General features: G+C 40.9%; 1 pseudogene; it reads left to right on the top strand.

Annotated features, from left to right (window-relative positions):
• Positions 1-949: 949 nt before the first annotated feature.
• LOC150039319 (E3 ubiquitin-protein ligase RNF139 pseudogene) lies at positions 950-2868 on the top strand (annotated as a pseudogene).
• The last annotated feature ends 12713 nt before the right edge of the window (positions 2869-15581 follow it).

Here is a 15581-nt window from a genome sequence, read left to right as displayed (position 1 = left end):
CTAGTGGCTCACAACTGTAATCCTAAATACTCTGGAGGCTGACGTCTGAGAATAGTGGTTGAAAGCCACCTTCAGCAGAAAAGGCTACGAGACTGTCATCTCCAATTAAAAACAACAGTAACAGCAACAAAGGCAGAATTGAGGGAGTTTCTCCAGGGGTGAACAACCAACAAGGAGCGAAAAAAGCCAAACAAAAGGCCCAGGCCCTAAATTGATGCCATAATAATAATTTAAAAAAAAGATAAGGGAAGGAGGAGGGAGAAAAGCAGGAGGAGGGAGAGGAATAGGGGGAGAGAAAGAAAGAGGGGAAGGGAAATAGAGAAGAAACTACAATCATTGAAATTCTAAAATCTTCTTTTCCGTTTCTGTTAGTCTACTGCCAACCTATACTACCCATCTAGCTGCTTTACCCAAATCTCCCTTCACGATGAAATAAGTAGAGCAAGAAGCCCATGAGGGGCTCAGCAATGTCTGGAGAACAGTCCAACTCCTCCTCATGGACTTTGGTACAATATTTAGATTCTAAATTGAAATACTTTTTCTTTCTTTCTTTCTTCCTTCCTTCATTCCTTCCTTCCTTCCTTCTTTCCTTCCTTCCTTCCTTCCTTTCCAATCCTGGGCTTGGGCTCAGGGCATGAGCACTGTCCTTGGGTTTTCTTCAAGGCTAGGGCTAGAGCTCCATCATTTGAGCCACAGCACCACTTCTGGATTTTTCCTATGTATGTGGTACCGAGGAATTGAACCCAGGTCTTAGTGCATGCTAGGCAAACACTGTACCACTAGGCCAAACTCCCAGGCCTGTCCCCCCCCCCCGTTTTGCAGTCCTGAAGTGTGAATCGGGGCCTTGGCACTGTCCATGAGCCACTTCGCTTTCAAGGCTAGTGCTCTACCATTTGAGTCACGGTGCCTCTTCTGACTTTTTGGAGTAGTTTATTGTATATAAGATGTCATGTTCCGCCTCCTCTGCCTGCTCCAGCTCGGGAGACGCGGTGGGCGGCGGGGTGGGCTGCCCAAGAGGAGAGGAGGGCGTCGGGGCGGAGCCGCCGCCCGAGCCCCGCCCCTCCCGGCCACCGGCCAGGGCCCTGCCCCACACGACCCCCGGTGTGACAGTGGCTCTTGGTGGCGGAGGGGCTCCACAGCAGCAGGTGCGGATGGCCCCTCAGCAGATGTGGACAGCACTCCAGGTGGCGCTCTGGGTGCCCTGCCTCGGAAAGGGCCCTCACTGCGGAGGGCACTCATTGTTCTACAGCTCACATCTGGATTGGATACATCACACTACTCCAGACTCAGTCCATCTATTCACAATTAATTATTTTGGATCTGCTGGTTCCTGTAACAGGTTTAATCACAGAGCTACCATTACACCTCAGAGAGACTTTAGTTTTTACCTCATCCTTGATCCTCATATGAAATACAGTGCTTGTCTTGGCAGTGAAACTTAAGTGGTTTTATTATTCTACACGGTATGTTTATCTTTTAGTGAGGCACATGTATCGAATTTATGGATTACAGTTATTGATGGAAGACACATGGAAGAGGATTGGTTTCCCAGATCTACTTCGCGTCTTCTGGCTAACAAGAGTTACAGCCCAGGCTACAGTGTTAATATACATTTTAAGGATGGCAAATGAAACTGAGTCCTATTTTATTTCTTGGGATGATTTCTGGGACCTCATTTGTAACCTTATAATTAGTGGATGTGATTCTACCCTAACTGTACTGGGCATGAGTGCTGTAATTTCTTCAGTAGCCCATTACTTGGGCCTTGGAATATTGGCCTTTATTGGATCAACTGAAGAAGATGACAGGCGGCTTGGCTTTGTAGCACCTGTTTTATTTTTTATTTTGGCTCTTCAGATTGGTTTAAGTGGGTTAAGGCCAGAAGAGAGACTTATTCACTTAAGTAGAAACATGTGCCTTTTATTAACTGCAGTCCTGCATTTCATCCATGGAATGACAGATCCTGTATTAATTAATGTCTCTCAGTGCCTCCCATGTGTCATCTTTTCATAGACATTTTCCTGTGCTGTTTGTCTCTGCTTGCCTGTTTGTCCTTCCTGTTTTACTCAGTTATGTTCTCTGGCATCACTATGCACTAAATACATGGTTGTTTGCAGTAACGGCCTTTTGTGTGGAACTCTGCTTAAAAGTAATTGTTTCTCTCACTGTTTATACATTATTCATGATTGATGGCTACTATAATGTCCTCTGGGAAAAGCTTGATGATTATGTCTACTACGTTCGTTCAACAGGCAATATTATTGAATTTATATTCGGAGTAGTGATGTTTGGAAATGGGGCTTATACTATGATTTTTGATTCAGGAAGTAAAATTTGGGCTTGTATGATGTGCCTACATGCTTATTTTAACATCTACTTATATGCAAAAAATGGCTGGAAGACATTCATGAACCGTAGAACTGCCGTTAAGAAAATCAATTCACTTCTTGAAGTAAAAGGGAGCCGCTTGCAAGAAATAGGTGATGTATGTGCAACTGCTACCATGAGTTTACAACATCTGCTCGTATTACACCTTGTAATCATTATTTCCATGCACCTTGCCTTCGGAAGTGGCTGTACATTCAAGATACTTGTCCAATGTGCCATCAAAAAGTATATACATTGAAGATGATACCAAGGATAATTCAAATGTGTCTAACAACAATGGATTTATTGCACCCAATGAAAATCAAAATCCAGAGGAAGCTATTAAGAGAAGAAGCTGCTGAATCTGACAGAGAATTAAATGAAGATGACAGTACTGATTGTGATGATGATGATGATGATGATGTTCAAAGAGAAAGAAATGGAGGGATTCGGCCCACAGGCGCAGCAGCTGAAGAACTTGTTAATGATGACACTGATTAAAATAGCATTTACGAATCATTGAGGTATTCGTTTAAAATTCAGTTCATCCAAAATGAAGTAATATGCTTCACTTCAGTGTGTAACCAAGCACAAAAAACAGTATCAATGTTGAATCTGTGAATGGTTTTCCGTTTACTGTGATGTGCTACTGTAAATATACCTCTTTAATTACTTCCGGTCTCTTTGGTGACCTATTTAAATTTGTGTACATTATTGTACATAGAATAAAATGTTTTCACGTTTTTATGACAAAAAAAGATATCATGTTGATTTTATTGCCCAGGCTGGCTTTGAACCACAATCCTCATATCTCAGCCTCCTAAGTAGTTAGAATTACAGGCGTGAGCTACTACTGTTACCTGGTGATGTTCTCATACTGCAATATAAAGTATAATACTATCTGCTCATATGTGTAAAGTTTCTCACAATTTACAAAGTGTAAATTTTGATCATATGTAAAAAAAAGGCACTACTAAGCTGGGTAGGGCATTGGCCTTGAACTGAAGAGCTCAGGGACTATGTCCAGGCCCAGCAGTAGGGTGGTAGCCTTGAGCTGAAGAACTTAGGGATAGTGTCCAGGCTGAGTCCAAGCCCCATGACCCACAAAAAAAATTACCCTAGTGTAAGTTGTCCAAATGCACTTCTTAAATCTTATTTAAACCATTAAATATGGCCACCTAAGGGAGTGTAAATAACATGTAAATTATAAAGAGGCCTGAGGTGTTACAAGCTGTACCCATACTATTTTACACACTCTAAAAGCAGAATATGAAGACAAAGACAGTTTTATCAAAGAATTTCTATATGAAGGGAATAACTGAAATCTAGTCATTACATTTTACAGCGCATCAGTAGCCAAAGATGAACTAATGGTAACTAAGGGCCATTCAAGTGGTGTGTGTGTGTGTGTGTGTTTCATCCCGGGAATCAAAGCAAGGCCTTTTACTTGCTTACCACTGGGCTACCTCTGGATTTCTATTCATGACATATATTGGGGGGTGGCTGTGCTGGCAGTTGAACTCAGGGCTTTTCTCACTTGCTTGCCTATTTTTGCTCAAGGCTGGCACACTAACTGAAGCACACCTCCATTTCCAGCTTTTTTTCTGATTAATTGAAGAGAATGATGGGCATTCCTGCCTGGGCTGACTTCCATGCATAATACACAGAAGTCAGCCTCCTGAATAGCTAAGATTACAGGCCCTGAGCACCAGTACCTGACCACTTAATGAATTTCCTGAAGTAAATAAAAATACTATATGCAGCAGAAATGAAAACAAAACTTAAAAACCAGATGGAGGAATCCAAGTTCCTAGCAGAAAACGAGGTAAAAAGTAAAAGGGAAGAAAATGTGACCCGGTGTGACTATCAAGTACTGAGTTATTACTGTAAGAGTCATGGACGCTTCTTTTGTATCTGAGATACAGAAGGTTTGTCTTTGCATCAGGTCACTCAACTATAAGCATCAGTAACTGTTAGCTTCACCACTGGATCATGAATGAACTAGACACCAGAAGTTTGTTCTCACTTTTATGAAGTATAAGAGAAAAACATTAAAGTTTAGTGCAGTAGCTCATGCCTGCCATCTCAGCTCTGTGGGAAACTGAGATTGAGAGGATGATGATTGCAGACTATATGCCATAAAAGTTACTGAGGCTCCATCTTAACAGAGAAAGCCAGCCATGGTGTCATGCTCCTTTCATCTGTGGCCAATGGCAGAATATGAAATAGGAGAGTCACTGTCCAGATACACCCTGGGCAAAAACCAAAACCCTGTCTTAAAATAACTGGTGTAATTAGGTACATATAGCATTAGAAAATACAAGTGTGAAATACAATTGAAGTTTCACTGAATGATAGAACAATATATGCAATATATTACATTTTCATGTATATTGTTTCTGCAAAAATCTAGAACTTCAAAAGTTTCTTTTTTTCTTTATTTATTTATGGCCAGTCCTGTGGCTTGAACTCAGGGCCTGAGCACTATCATTGAGCTTTCTCAAAGCTAGCATCTACCACTTGAACCACAGCATCAGTTCCAGCTTTTCTCTGCATGTGGTACCAGGGAATCGAACCCAGGACTTTATGCATGCTAGGCAAGCACGATACTTCTAGGTCAATCTCCCGGCCCTCAAAAGTGTCTTTATTAGAAAATTTGCCTGACGTTCTTGGAAGTTCCCTCTGATATTTTCATTTGTCTGTCTACTCTGTAAAGAAAATAAAATACAGATAATTCTGGCATCAGACATGTACTTGTTAATTCCATTTCTGCTCTCATATAGACATTCTGTTGAGTTGTATTTAATCTTAAAAAGCATCATTATTTTCATTAATGTAGATTGAATAATTTTTCTATGATATTTTAAGCATTTTTCCAGACTTTGGCTGAAAGGACAGCTAAATTGAACTATGTAAAGCCAAGTCCCTTGTTTTTTTCATATTTTTATTGTAATTAATAGAAGGGTTACATTATATTCGCCAGAGAGACAGTTCATTACTTCACATACATTAATACCCTTTCTCATGTCTTGGTCCCCATTTCCCCACCCAGAGCCAAGTCCCTTGTATAAAATGTGTTCATGGTCTGGCTTTTTATCCTCACACATTTTCATGACTTACAATACGATACAATCTGTACCTTTTATTTTAGAGAGCTAAATAACACTTTGTAAGTCTATTCCTATTTGAATGTGAATATCAAAATAATAACCATGTATGTGAAATTATTAGAAAACAATGCCAGTTTCTTACATATAATTTTTTAAATCATTTTTGGAGTTCTCTTCAAAACAAGCTGTTAGGCATCAATTAATATTGATCTTATTACCTTTCAAAGAAAATAATCAGTGCAGAGAAAGGGCTTAAAGTATGGCTCAACAGCAGAATGCCTACTAATCCAACTTGGTGACCTAAGTACAAGCTCCATTTTTTCTTTTTCACACCCCACAAAAATGGGAATGTATTTTTCTGTGTTTCAGTGAAGAGTTACTGAAGGATCTATCTGTTTATCTATTTCTGTAAGTACCTACCTATGTCCATACCTACATACCTAAAACTTGTATTTATTGTGAATATATTTTAGATTAGGTTAATAATATTTTCTGTCTGCTAGTGTCTCACATCTGTAAACCTAATACTTGGGACATTGGGCACTAAAGATCCTGATTGGAAGTAAGCTCAGACAGGAAACTCAATAATATTATCATTAGCCCCCCCCAAAAAAAAGTCCTCCAAAAACCAAAACCCAAAAGCCAAAAGTAGAACTATGAGTCTTAAAACATTTCAGACACTAGCATGGAAAATGAGGGGAAAACTAATGGAAAAAATACTAAATTATCTGAACACCTTTTTGGATAGAAAATAACAAATAGTGGCCTGTGAGGTTTTCTCATTGCTCCCCCTACATGGGTGAGATCTGAGAGAGCTGAAACTGCAGGGAGACCACCTGAACCCTTCACTGCTAGAAGTAACAGTGCCAAGGTAATGAAAAGCCCTGGAATGAAGAGATTCACTATAGAATTCTTCCAGACTAAAAGAAGTATCAATAATGTCCCATTAAATGTAAAGAAAGGAACTCTGTCATTCATTCTATGAAGTCACTGTTATTCTAACAAGGAAACAACATAGACAAGTTACTTTTCTTTTTTCCCTTTTTCTTTTGTCTGCCATTCCTAGGGCTTGAACTCAGGACCTGGGCACTGTCTTTGGACAGTTTTTGGTCAGGGCTAGGAATCTGCCACTTAAGCCACAGTACCACTTCTGACTTTTTCTACGTATGTTGCACTGAGAAATTGAACCCAGGGCTTCATGCATGCTAGGCAAGCACTCTACCACTAGAGTGCTGGCTAGACAAGATGTGTTTACAAAGTATAAAGAATGTCTATGTAATTCATCTTTTGGCCAATGTGGATAGAAAGATTACATTAGAAAGAGAGACCAGAGTGAGCATGGTCTTACATTCACCGACAGTGATACTGCACATGTTAATAATCTCATGCACATTCAGCTTGAAGTAATCAATTATAAGAAATCTGTTTCTTTATTCTATGCTCTCGAGTCCTGAATAAGAAAATTTCTATCTTCCACTCACTTCCTAACAGAAACTTCTGAAATGCATATGCAAAACAGTATTTCTTACGTGTGAGATTTCTGTCTTATTTTGCTGACTAGATTGTGTTCACTCTGTCCTTTGGGGCTTTTTAAATAGTTGCCTCTCAGATCTGAGTGTTTCAAAATTATTTGTTACATTTATCATCCATTTCTTTTCTCTATGGTTTTCCTTTTCCTTTTCAATTCCTTCAGTAAGTTTTTCTCATGCCTATGTTTAAGGCAACTATAAAAGAATTGTTGTAACTGTCTATGTTGGCAAAGAAACTTAATGTGATTTAGTCTTTTTTTTTGCCAGTTCTGAACTTGAGCTCAGTGACTGAGCACTGTCCTTGGACTTTCTCAAGGCTAGAGTTCTGTCACTTGAGCTTCATCACCACCTCCGGCTTTTTTCTGTGAATGTAGTACTGCGGAATCCAGCCTGGGTCTTCCTGCATGCTAGGCAAGCACTCTACCACTTGGCCAAACTCCCGGCCGCTGGTATAGCCTTTTATAGAAGTTAAGACCAGCTATTGTTACATGTAATGTTTCAGTTAAGAATTTGAAATGGGCCGGGAGTTTGGCCTAGTGGTAGAGTGCTTGCCTAGCATGCATGAAGACCCAGGGTTCAATTCCTTGGTACCACATACTCAGAAAAAGCCGGAAGTGGTGCTGAGGCTCAAGTGGTAGAGCTCTAGCCTTGAGAAAAATCCAAGGACAGTGCTCAGGCCTGAGCTTAAGGCCAGGACTGGCAAAAAAAAAATTGAAATGAAGAAAGTAGAAGAAAAGTATGTGATCTTTACCTTCTTTTTTTCTAAAAAGGAAAACAAAACAAAACAAAAATGTGAGTCCATTTTAGAAATTTCATGATAGTTGAGTTTGACATGTTATGTATATAGAAACAGGACTAATAATCTATATAAGTAAATCATTGAGAAAAAGAATCTGTTTATCCTTATAATTTTGTCTTTCTTTCTCCCATTTCTCCTTCAAAGTTGGCATCAAGAGACAAAGTGGTTCAGTGTTCTAACTTGGGCTTTCTGATTATTGGTTCCTGCTTGCTAACCCCTTTTTTCTTCTTAACCCTTCATTCTGGAAACATGTTTCTGTATATGTTACAATTCTAGGTTCATTCAACACCCACAAACATCCTCACACACCTGGTGGAAATTAAGGTTTGACTCTTTTCTATCTAAAAGGAAAGATATTTGAGGTGAATAAAAACAGTCAGTCCACTGAAGTTTGGTGGGTTCCAAAAGAGTCATGGATGAGAACTATAAGTATGACATAGATGTAGCTTATGACCAGTAAGCTGTAAAACTTTGTCCAAAGTTAGCACCTTAGAATTGTGGTGAAGGATAGGAAATTCCTGAAAACTCTTAAGAGGTGAGGCCCCACCCACCCTCAGGGAGCAGTCTGCATGAATTCCTAGAGGCAGGGCTAGGGGCTTGGACCTGGCAGACCTGCACCAGGAACTCATCTCTTTTGCCATCCCTTGGTTATCTCATATTATTACAATATTTCACCTTGTTATCTGATATATTTTATATGTGCTTAATTGGTTATTTGAAATTGGATAGGGAAGAGGGGAAATCAAGATGGGGGGGAGGTTGGAAGGGAAATGGGGACCATGTCATGAGAAAGAGTATCAATGTTTGTGAAGTTATGCACCTTTTATCTGGTGAATATAATGTAACCCTTATTAATCACAATAAAAAAAAAAACGATAATCAAAAGTCAACATCTAGCTTGTTGCCAGGGACACAGGCAGCCTGCAATGCTAGCTACCCCGGAGGATGACATGTGTAGTTTCTGGTTCAAAGCTAGATTAGGCAGGAACATCAGTGAGACTCTTATCTCCAATCATCCACCAGAAAGCAGGAAGGGCAGCTGTGGCACAAGTGGTAGAGCACCAGCCTGAGTGAAAAAGCTCAGGGGCAGTAGTCAGGCCCCGAATTTAGCGCCCACACCTGCGCGTGTGAGCACACTCACACACTCACACACACACACACACACACACACACACACACACACACACACACACACAACCAATATCATAAAACAAGTCTGAAATCCGTACAGGTCAGAGAGGACAACAGATCTCCCCAACATCCACCGCCACCACGTGGGTGCGTATGGATCCCCCTTTCCAAGGAGGGTGGCAATGTGGGAGACAGGTGGAAATTCAGATGTCACCAATGAATCATCAATTCTCTCCACCATTACACCAGGAGTGTTTTCCAGGATGGAAAAGCCCCAGCCTGTGGTGACTTCACCTCCTCTGGAGCAGACAGGATGGCCAGGACCGGGTGGCAGAACTCCTAGGACTCAGGTGCCCGCTGCCAGCCCTTCTCGCAGGCCTTGGAGGGCTGAGGAGCCCTTCACTACCTGGAGGAGCTCTTCACTACCTGGCCCCCTAGGGCCTACCAGACCCAGCTGAGGCCCTGCCTTCCGGATCCGCTCCCCCACCCTGCCCAGGATCCTGACCGCGGACCAGCGTCTGCACTCACCACTTCCCCCTCCCCGCGCACCCCGCTGTCCTACCGGAGATCCACAGGCACTGCACCCCACACCCCCGCGGGCGGCTCTGAAACCAGCCCGGGTCGTGACATCTGTGGGAGTCTAACCCGGAGAAATGTCAGCAGCAGGGCCGAGGCCCGGGGTGGAAGGCGCTGGCGTCCAGGGAAGAGCCCGAGAGGCCGCTCTCAGGACCTCAGCTCAGCTTCTGGACCGCAGAGCCTAGGCTGTGACCTCCTGGGCCATGGGGCAGCAGAGAGGGAATAAAACTGGCGCCTTTGGGAGACTCCAGGGGCCTCCTACCAAGGACGCTTCTCATTGGTCAGCTGCTGAAGCCGCTCTTCCCCTCAGCCAATCAGAAACAATCTGTACGACTGTCTCCGCCTAGCATAGCCCCCCCCCTTCCCTTCCTGGAGGCCTGAGTCACCAGATGTGTTGCCCTGACTGAGTTGACTTCCAGGGAAAGAATCTAGTAAAACACCTCTATCAGTTCAAGCTTTAGCTCTAGGGGCGTTCGAACTCAGCTTAGGGATACATCAGATTTTTTCCCCAGGCATCCATGTGTGTGTGAGCACCAGGGGCTTGAACTCAGTCAAGGCCTGGGTACTGTTTCTGAGCATTTTTACTCAGATTGGCTCTGCCATGTCAGCTTTTTGAGTATTTACTAGGCAGTAACAGTCTCAAGGACTTCACTTTCCCAGGATGAGTTGGAACTGTCATCCTCCAATCTCAGCCTCGTTTCAGCAAGGGTTCCAGGCATGAGCCAATTCCACATGGCTTGTTTAAAAGGCTGTGGTTCTTGGTCCTGGGGCTTGAACTCTGGGCCTGGGCACTGTTCCTGAGCACTTCAGCTCAAGGCTAGTGTTCTACCACTTGACCACAACACCACTTCTGGTTTTGTGGTGGTTAATTTTGGAGATAAGCGTCTCATGGACTTTATTGCCCAGGATGGCAATAAAGGAACTGCGATCTTCATATTAAAATCTCCTGAGTTGCTAGGATTACAGGCTTGAGCCACCGTGCCCAGCTTAAAAGGCTTTTTATCTTTAAATTTGGCAGAGATGCAGTCTGTCATCCTAGCTATACACACACACACACACACACACACACACACACACACACACCACACACACACACAGAATTCAACATGCTATTTTATTACTTTCATTGCAACCTTCCTTTTTCACTGAATCTTACATTGCAGCATGCTTGCTAGCTTGCTTCCTTCCTTCTTTTCCTTCCTTCTTTTCCTTCCTTCCTTCCTTCCTTTCTTCCTTCCTTCCTTCCTTCTTTCCTTTCTTTTGTGGGGTGGCTCCAGGAGCTTGAACTCAGGCCTAAGCTCTGATTCTGACTTTTTAATTTTTTCCACTATAAGTCTGACACTGTACCGCTTCAGCCATTGTTCTATTTTCTACTTCAGGTGCTTAATTCGAGATAAGAATCTCTGGTACTTTTCTTCAAAAACTGGCTTGGAACTCTGATCCTCAGTTTTCAGCCATCTGAATTCAAAAGATTAACAGATGTGAGTAAGGAGTGCCTGGCTATCACTGAACATTTTAATTCTTTGGCCAGTATTTACTCTTCCAATCCATCTCTTTTATGCTAAAATGTATTAAATTTAAAAGAGTTTTCCTGTAGACAACAGTTTGGTATTGGTTTTTAGTACACTGTGCTTCTTCACATATTTACACAAAGTCGAAGTGATACTCGATTTTTAGTAGTATTGGTAAACTTTTCTACTCATCAGAGTTTTCACTTGTATAATTTTTTCCATTTCTGCCTTTCCATTTATTTTTCCACTCTCTATATTCATCTTATTTGTTTGGATATCAAATACATTTGTCTCCTAATTTTACTCTCCTAGATTTTACAAGGATTTATTTACATAGAATGTAAAGTTATCATTCGGGAAGTATTCACTGGAGGTTGAAGCCAAGGGTTTGTGCTTATTAGACAGGCCTTCTAGTTCTTAGCTATATCCTCTAGCTATTCTGCTTTATTTATTTATCAATTCATGAATTCATTTTTATTGCTGGTCTTGAGGCTTGAACTCAGAGTCTGAGTGCTGTCCTTGAGCTCTTTTTGCTGAAGACTATTGCTTTGTCCCTTGAACCATATCTCCAGTTTCATTTTTTAAATTGGCTTATTGGAGCCAGTATCATGGAATTTCTAGGTTGGAGTCAAACCATGATTTTTGGATATGAACATCTTGAGATCTAGGATTACATATATGACCCACCTATGCCTAGCTTTTTGTTTTCCTTGCTTTATTTGGACACAGGATGTTGCCAAGTGGCCCAGAGTAGCCTCTAATTCATTCCTAATACACCTTCCTAGTATGTAGAATTTTAGACACCTGAGTTCTAAGTCCACTTTCATATAACGTCGTCCTATTTCAGAGTTAATGCAGGTGTCTTAGAATACTCTGGATTCTTCCCATCCTATATGCAGCTGATATCCTTAAGGATTTTCTCTTCAGAGATTGTAATTACTCCTGTATTGCTGAGAATATTGATGTGTGAAAAGGGATGAGCATAACAAAGGACTTTAGTATTTAAATCATTTTGTACATTCTTCTTTGCCAGATCTTTGTTCTAATAGCATTTTCCTTTGCCCTGAAGAACTTCCACTCATTTTGAAGATATTACTATATATACATGTATATAAATGACACATTTGCTAATATTATCACATTCACTCTTCTATTTTTTTTATCTGAATTTTTCTTTGTTAAAATCGTTCTTTTTATTTTGCCAGTCCTGGGGGTTAAACTCAGGCCTGTCCACTGTTTTCGGGCTTTTTCAAGGCCACTTTTTTCAAGCACCACTTCTGGATTTTTCTGTGTATGTAGTATTAGGAAATAGAACCCAGGTCTTTATGCATGCTTGGCAAGCACTCTACCACTAGCCACATTCCCAGCCCCCAAATTTTATACTGTAGTTCATGACAAGTTTATAAAAAATGCATTTTTAACTTAAATATGTCATTTAAGTTCTTTTTAGCAGTTAGCAAAAGAAGACAAATTTAAACACACACATACACTAGATTTCTTTGGGTGCTTAGTAGAGCTGGAGGAGACAGTGCTAGAGGAGACTTATTAAAACTGCTCAGTGACATCATTCCTGATTTGCCCTTTGGATTCCCTTGGTTTTTCTCCAAAGCCTACCTATCATTATGATGCAAAGTGAATAAGGAAAAAAAGATAGCTACTTTAGCTTTTTGCCAATAAGTATAATACTACCTGTGGGTTTGTTATTCACAGCCTTTATTATACTGAGGAATGTTCCATGGATTCCTAGTTTCTCCAGAGCTTTTAGCATAAAGGAGTGTTGGATCTTGTCAAATGCCTTTTCTGCACCTATTGAGACAATCATGTGATTTTTGGCCTTGTTCCTGTTGCTGTGTTGCAACCCTGTGATGAATCCTGTTTGATCACAGTGTATCATTTTTTTGATGAGTTGTTGTAGACGGTTGGCCAGTATTTTGTTGAGAAATTTTGCATCAATATTCATAAAAGAAATGGGTCTATGGTTCTCTTTCTTTGATGAATCTCTGTCTGGTTTGGGGATGACGGTTATTCTGGCTTCATAGAATGAGCTTGGCAAACAGCCTTTGTTTTCAATTTCGTTGAAGACCTTGAGGAGTATTGGTGTGAGCTCTGCTTTGAAGACCTTATAGAATTCAGCTGTGAATCCATCTGGCTCTGGGCTTTTCTTAGGTGGAAGGTCTCTTATTGCCATTTCGATTTCAGTGCTTGACATAGGCCTGTTTAGTTGGATTAGGTCTTTTTGGTTCAGTGTGGATATGTTAATAGTGGCTAGAAAGTCATCCATTTCTTCTAGATTCTAGAACTTGTTGGTATAAAGGTTTGAAAAGCATTCCCTCATGATGCTCTGGATCTTGGTAATTTCTGTCGTGATACTACCTTTCTCATCTGTGATTTTGTTTATTTCGGCATTTTGGTAAGATTTGCTAAGGGTCTGTCAATTTTGTTAATTTTTGTCAAAGACCCAACTCCTTGTTTTGTTGATTCTTTCTATAGTTCTTTTAGACTTCAATTCTTTTAATTCTGCTTTGATTTCCTCCTGGATTTGAAGAATCAATATGGTGAAAATGACAATCTTGCCAAGGGCTATCTAAGAATAACCTGTGAGAATCTGTGACTGGATTAGAATGGTAATGGCCCGGTGGGAGGCCTTGGTCATTTTCTGGAGTAAAGAATATGGATGGTAGACTCTGTATAAGTAGAACTAATAGGTAGTAGATATGTGTTCCTTCCGAGTTAAAAGACAGATAGGAATGATTACTAGATAGGCATGCTCATGAAGTCTGTACTTTTGATATCTGGGCTCTGGTTAATTTTGAAATGGGAAGCACTAACTGACTCTGTATGGGATTTAACATCCCCTCTTTCCTGACCAGTTCTCCCCAGCTTCCTCTGGGGGGAAACTTGTGGCAGCAGTAGTTCTGTGGAGGGGTGTGTGGGAACTCCCTTTTTCCTCTTCTTGCATACCATCTTCACTAACTTTACCAAGAAGATTTACCTTCTCAAACCAAGACATACTCATACCAGCTGCTCCTTACTCAATCCAGTAGTCTTCATTTCCTCCTTTCTCTACTTGGGAACAACCTTTTAAGCCAATTCTTACTTCCCAAATCCTTTCTTTCTAGCCTCCTTTCCCAAGGCATCCTTTATTAACTTCCCTCCATTTCTTTACATTACTAATCTCCTTCCTGTTTTCTTTACAATGACTTTTGAACACCTTGGTTGGTGAAGGAGAAAGATGGGTGAGCTATAGTAATCAAAACAACACGGTACTGGTACCAGAACCGGCCAGAGGACCAATGGAATAGAACTGAAGACCCAGAAATTAATGGCACCTAATCTGTGATGAGAGCAAAAATATGAATGGAAGAAAGATATCCTGGTCAACAAATGGTGCTGGCAGAATTGATTAAGCACCTGTATAAAGCCAAAATTGGACCCTTATATATCACCCTGCACCAGAATTAATTCCCAATGGCTCAAAGACCTTGAGGTAAAGGGTGTCTACCCTGGAAACTTTACAGGAATAAATAAGACACACACTAGAGCTCTTTAGCACTGGTTAATAAAGGCCCAGAAACACAACATAATAAAGATTGTTTGAACAAGTAGGACTGCAGTAACTGGTTTGGTTCTGTGTGCAAAACATATAGCTAGCAAGTCAAATAGAAAGCTCAGAGAGTGGGAGGACTTCAGTAGGCATACAATAGACAAAGACCTCATAACAAAAATATACTAATGGCTCAAAGTATTGACTCTCTTAAAAACAAATCCTCAAAAAAAAAAACGCCAAGGATCCCATTTAAATGTGGGTTAAAGACTTAAAGAGAAACTTCTCAGAAGAGGAAATAAGAATGGCCAATAAACACATGAAGAAATCCTCAACATCTCTTGCCATAAAAGAAACGTAGGGCCCTGGAAATTGGCTTAGTGGTAGAGTGCTTGCATAGCATGCACAAGGACCTTGGTTTGATTCCTCGGTACTACATACATAGAAAGTGGTGCTGAGGCTCAAGTAGTAAGAGTGCTAGACTTGAAAGAGTCCAAAGGATAGTTCTATGCCCTGAGCTCAAGCCCAGTAGTAGCAAAAAAGAAAAAAAAAGAAATCTAAATTCAAACAACTTTGAGATTCCACCTCACATCAGATACAATGGCCGCTATCAAGAAATTGAATAGTAACAGTTGCCGGTAGAGATGTGCTCAGAAGTGATGTCTACTGCATTGTGAGTGGGTCTGTAAACTTGTTCAACCACTCTGGCAAACAGTGTGGCAATTACTCAAAAGGCTTAATGTACAGCTCCCCTATCACCTAGCAATTCCACTCCTGGGCATTTTCCCAAATGTCCATAAAAAGTACTTGTGAATGCTAGTAGCACCACCACGTTCATTGCAGCATTACTTACCATACCTAAGATATAGAACCAGTCCAGATGTCCCTCAGTTGAAGATTGGATGAAGACATTGTGGTATGTATACACAATGGAATTCAATGCTGCCATCAGGAAGAATGACATCACCCCATTTTTTAAGGAATTTGAAAGACTTGGAAAAAATCATATTAAGT

This window comes from Megascapheus bottae, unplaced genomic scaffold, assembly GCF_031878675.1.
Source record: "Megascapheus bottae isolate mThoBot1 unplaced genomic scaffold, mThoBot2.hap1 HAP1_SCAFFOLD_40, whole genome shotgun sequence".
Lineage (NCBI taxonomy): Eukaryota > Metazoa > Chordata > Mammalia > Rodentia > Geomyidae > Megascapheus > Megascapheus bottae.
The sequence above is the reverse complement of the archived record's forward strand: the minus strand, read 5'-3'. Positions and strand labels throughout refer to the sequence as shown.